The 5,089-nt window shown below is 42.5% G+C and overlaps 1 long non-coding RNA gene across 1 annotated transcript; it reads left to right on the top strand.

Moving 5' to 3' along the window:
• The first annotated feature begins 3,739 nt into the window (after nt 1-3,739).
• On the top strand, nt 3,740-4,566 carry LOC123058358 (uncharacterized). The gene is made up of 3 exons (XR_006427174.1): nt 3,740-4,086; nt 4,182-4,250; nt 4,434-4,566. It is a non-coding gene; the product is annotated as an uncharacterized lncRNA (long non-coding RNA).
• The last annotated feature ends 523 nt before the right edge of the window (nt 4,567-5,089 follow it).

Genomic DNA, 5,089 nt, shown 5'->3' with positions numbered 1-5,089 from the left:
AGCGCCGCAGCCACCCTTTATGGGAGTTCAACTCGAAGAAGCACCAGACCCTAAAAAGGCTCTTCAATACTTCTCACGAAGGGGCCTGGAAGCTGCTCTTTAAGGGCAACGAGAAGCCACCGGCCACGGACTCAGGCCATGGTCACAATTGTAACCGCCCCGCCAGCGAGGTATGTTACTTTTGATATACTCCCAACTTAAATGTTTCAAGGATGATGTCTGAGATTTTAGTATTTCTCCCTCAGGACTGTGTGGAGAGGGCGAAGTGGATCCAGTGTCCGTCTTTATTGCCCGAAGAACCAGTTATCCCGCACCTGGCGAAGATGCTGGTGCCGGCGCCATATATGGCACCGGAGAAGAAGGCCAAGAAGAAGGCCAAGGGGGCTAAGAGTGCCCCCGTCGCAAGGGCACTTCGGACGCGACGTCCGAAGACGACGAGGCCCATTCCTCGGTCCCTGAGAACAATGACGAAGAAGAGGAGGAGGAGGGAAACAACCCTCCTCCCGAGGAGAGGAAGAAGAAGAGGGTGGCCTCGGCACATCTGGAGGTGAAAGCGCCCAAAAAGGGGAAGGGCGCCCTAGCGGTCAACACCACTTGGGACGCTGACTGTAGTCCAGAATGTCACCCCCATACTAGGCCCCAGGCCGCATCGTAGGTGACATGGCTTATTCATGCGCATATCAGCCCTTTCTTTTTATTATTCTAACATGGTTAATCCACACTATTGCAGTCCAGCCCGCGACCTTATCCAGCGATCCTCATCTGGATGTTCGTGGGTTCCGTCGGAGATGGCGCTGGACGAAAAGCTCGAAGCTCGTGAGCATAATGAACGCTCGATTATTTGGCTCGTTTCGGCTCATGCTCGTTAGTTAATGAACCAAGCTGAACAGTGTTTTTTGCTCGTTAAGATTAACGAGCTTAATGATCGAGCAAATGAGTTTCATGAGCTAACTTGTTTAGCTCATTAAATTTCTAGTCGTTTTTTTTTGAGAATTTCCAGAGCCCACTAATAGTTTGGCCTGCCTAAAGGCCGAGCGCCCCAGCCCACTTCGGGCCACACGGCCCACACCTCTCGCAGAGACCCATACCTAGGAGACCTAGAGTCCACGACTTGTCTCCAGTCTCCACGAGTCAGCCACCAGCGCCAGGAACCAGAGGAAGTGACGAGGGCACAGGGCAGTATAGCGGCGGTCGGCGGCCGGTGACCTTCCGGCGTCCAAATCTCTGGTATCCCCGCCCCCATTCACCTCTCACCTCGAACATCTCCATTCCCCAGTCCCAACCTCTTGCATCGGTCGTCTCTAACTCTGGCAATCCCCATCTCCATCTGCGAGCCCAGTGCAAGAATGGATGAACGCCGGTGGCCAGCACCTTCTGCCACAGCTACAAGCATGGAGTCGCGGAAGAAACGAGCTGCCTCTGATTGTGCGTCACGGGACTCTCCATCCACCGCAGCACAGCCTGATCCTCCTCTTCTTTCACAAGCGCAGAAAAGGGAAAGGGTGGATCCAACAATGTCTGATGTTGATGATGCCAGATCAGCAGCAGTAATTTCCTATTGTGCTCATGTGTTGGATGGTTAAATCTCAACAATTCAGTTCATATGAATGTGTACTCCATTAGTGTTGTTACTATTTAAATGCAGTATAGACTACTAAATTTTATTTGTCTGTTCCCATTGCAATTTTGTTTATTGATGTCTGATGTTTATAATGCCAGATCAAGAGCAATGCAACTATTTTGTTGATCGCAATTTTGGTATAGAACTCTAATTTCAGTTTCGTACATTGCCATTTTTGCTATACTTTTATAGAACTCTAGTTACAATGTAGATTAATAGAACTTCATCATTCATATTCCTAATCAATCATGGAGTGATGACTTGTTAAATTTGATTATCTAAATCATTCTATTTCTTTCTGCATAGGATGGTGATATAGAGGAATGGGTTGAGGTTAACGAAGGATACGAAGAGGTTGATGAGGCAGATGCGTATGACATGGATGATGATATGTCAGATCCTTCTCAAGGATTGGGTGACAAAGGAAATGATGTACAAGCTGAGGTCAATGACAATGAGAAAACAAAGAGAGGGATAAGGAAAAACGCAATAGTTGATGTTGGTAATAAGGTTAAGGTGAGGAAAACTAGAGTTAAGCATGCGCCATGTTGGCAACATTTCAAGGAGGTCAAAGCTGTATGCAAGAAGAAACCAGGGGCGGTCGTCACGAAGGCAAAATTCTTGCATTGTTGTAACTTGTTTTCTTATACTCTAGGGGGAGCAACTACTAGTCTCAATCAGCATGTAGATGTTTGTGCGGACTATCTAAACAAGAAGGGAAGACAACAACGACAAGGTACAATCAATTTGGATCCTGAAAAGCCAGGTGCATCTCTTATAGTGAATCATGAATATGATCATGAACAAGTCGTTAAAATCATAGCAAAGATGATAATTGTGCATGAATATCCTTTTAGGATGGTAGAGCATGCTTGGTTTAATATCCTCATGAGATATATGAATGCATCATACAAGTTCATTGGTAGGAAGAAAATTAGAGCCGAATGCATGAAGGTGTATCTTTCTGAGAAAGAAATCCTTAAGAAGCAACTAAGGTCTGTTGAGAGCATTAGTTTGACAAGTGATATATGGACTTCCAACCAGAATCTTTCCTACCTAGCTGTTGTTGCTCACTACATAGATGAGGATTGGGTTATGCAATGTCGTGTTTTAAACTTGATAGAGTTAGACCCACCTCACATAGGCTTTGTCATAGCTCAAGCTGTTTTTGAATGCTGCCAAGAATGGAAAATAGAAGATAAGATCATGACAATGACCATGGATAATGCTGCCTCGAATGATTCTGCCGCTAAGAAATTGATGGACAAGTTCACTGCTAGGAAATCAGCAAAATTCATATCTAAGTACTTCCATGTTCGATGCTGCGCACACATAGTGAATTTGATAGTCAATGATGGCATGGAACCATTGCAGCCTTTGATAGGCAACCTCAAAGAAACTGTCAAGTACTTGAAAAAATCTCCATCACGCATGTCAAACTTCTTGTCAGATTACAAGTCTCTTAATATTATAGTTGGAAAAGGATTATGCCTAGATGTAGCAACTAGATGGAGTTCTACATACAGAATGATAGATGCTTGCACTTTGTATAAGGAAGCTTTCCATGGGTATGCACAATCAGATCCTAATTATGAATGGCAGCCCGATGATGAAGATTGGGTACTATATGGTAGAATTCAACCCATCTTGAAATCATTTGCTGAGGTAACTACTATACTATCAGGATCTACTTACCCCACTACCAACATTTTTTATCCATACATCATGAATGTTAAGATTGCTATAGTAGAGCATGCTATGTCCGGAGATGACAATTTGAAAATGATGGGGGAATCCATGCTTAATAAGTTTGATAAATATTCGGATAGCACTGTTCTGCCAGAAAACAAAAATCGGAAAGATAAAAAAAGGTAAAGAACAATGTTATGGTGATTGCCACCATTCTTGATCCGAGATTTAAGATGAAACTTGTGGACTATTGTTTTAAGAAAATGTATGGTAAAGAGGGGGGTAGTAGTGAGATGGAAGATATCATAACAGAGTTCTTTGATCTGTATGCCACATATGAGATGGAAAATCGTCAGCATGAGGCTTCTAACACCAATGAGCAGAGTTCAATTTCAGGTAGGCAAGCATCTACATCTATGACCACATTGTCGAGTGGGTTTCAATCCTTTCTCGAGGAGACAAATTCAGAGCCATGCAAATCTGAATTGACTACTTATCTTGAAGACAAGACTCATCCCATTAATGATCCAAGTTTCACATTACTTGACTGGTGGAGGTTGAATGCTCATAGATATCCTATTGTGGCAAAAATGGCAAAGAAGTTCTTTACTATACCAGCTACTAGTGTTTCATCAGAGTCAACATTCTCTATAGGAGGTAGAGTTCTAGATGACTACCGTAGTTCTCTACTCCCAAGCATGGTTGAGGCACTTATTTGTGCTTCTAACTTCATCAAAGGATCAAAAGAAAACCACATTAGGCCTACAACCATAGTGGTAATATTAGTTGCTCTTTGTTGTCTACTACTTATAAGCTTTGACATACTATTTGTAAATGGACTACCTAACTGAAACTACATTTCCCTTTGTAGGAAGATGACATTGATGATGTTGTTGAGTTCATTCCATTTCCTGAATCTATTGTGGAAAGCAACTAGCAGGTTGGTGCTTGGCTACTGGCCGAGACTTGTAATTTTTATTTTGCAACCTTGTTTTGTTTCTCTTGTACTATTTATATTGCAATGCCCATTTTGTCTATTAAACCTTCTCCTATTTAAGGTCTACTACACTACTGTAAGAGAAACCTGAAAGTTTACTTTCTTTGTTTCAAAATTTGCATGTAGGAAAACTCTGCAAGTTCATGAAGGCATCATACGCAGCAAGGTGGAAGGGCTCCTGGAATGTTCATTCACTACTGCCTGTAGCGTGTTGCTACTATCTTTAAAATTTATTAAATTATGCAAACTGAAAGGTGCACCAGACTTGTTGGTGTTTGCTGCTGCGTACTAGACTGCTAGTGTTGCTACTTTATGCTTTGTGATGGACCAGACTCGAGTGGTGTTGCTGCTGCATAGTAGTCTTGCTATGCTACCGTTTTGACTCCAACGTCCTTTTATTAATTTATGCTATTGTGAATTTGTGATGGAAACCTTCTGTGTTTGGGGTTTGGCAATTTGGTTGTAGCGTGTTGCTATTATTTTTTAAATTCAAATGATGCAAAGGTGCACCAGCCACCAGACTTGTGTGTTGTTGCTATTGCGTACTAGTGTTGTTAGTTGTTACAACTAGAATGTAATTGTCAAATTTATGCCATTGTGAATTTCTGATGGGATCAAAATATTCTTCTGTGTAGTGTGTTGTCTGTACCTTAACGAGTACTTGTGAAAGCTCGCGAGCATAACGAGCTCATAACGAACCAAGCCGAACAGAGGTTTCAGCTCGTTAATATTAACGAGCTTATTGATAACGAGCTTAACGATAACGAGCTTAATGATAATGA

This window comes from Triticum aestivum, chromosome 3A, assembly GCF_018294505.1.
Source record: "Triticum aestivum cultivar Chinese Spring chromosome 3A, IWGSC CS RefSeq v2.1, whole genome shotgun sequence".
NCBI lineage: Eukaryota > Viridiplantae > Streptophyta > Magnoliopsida > Poales > Poaceae > Triticum > Triticum aestivum.
This window is presented reverse-complemented; position numbering and strand designations above follow the sequence as displayed.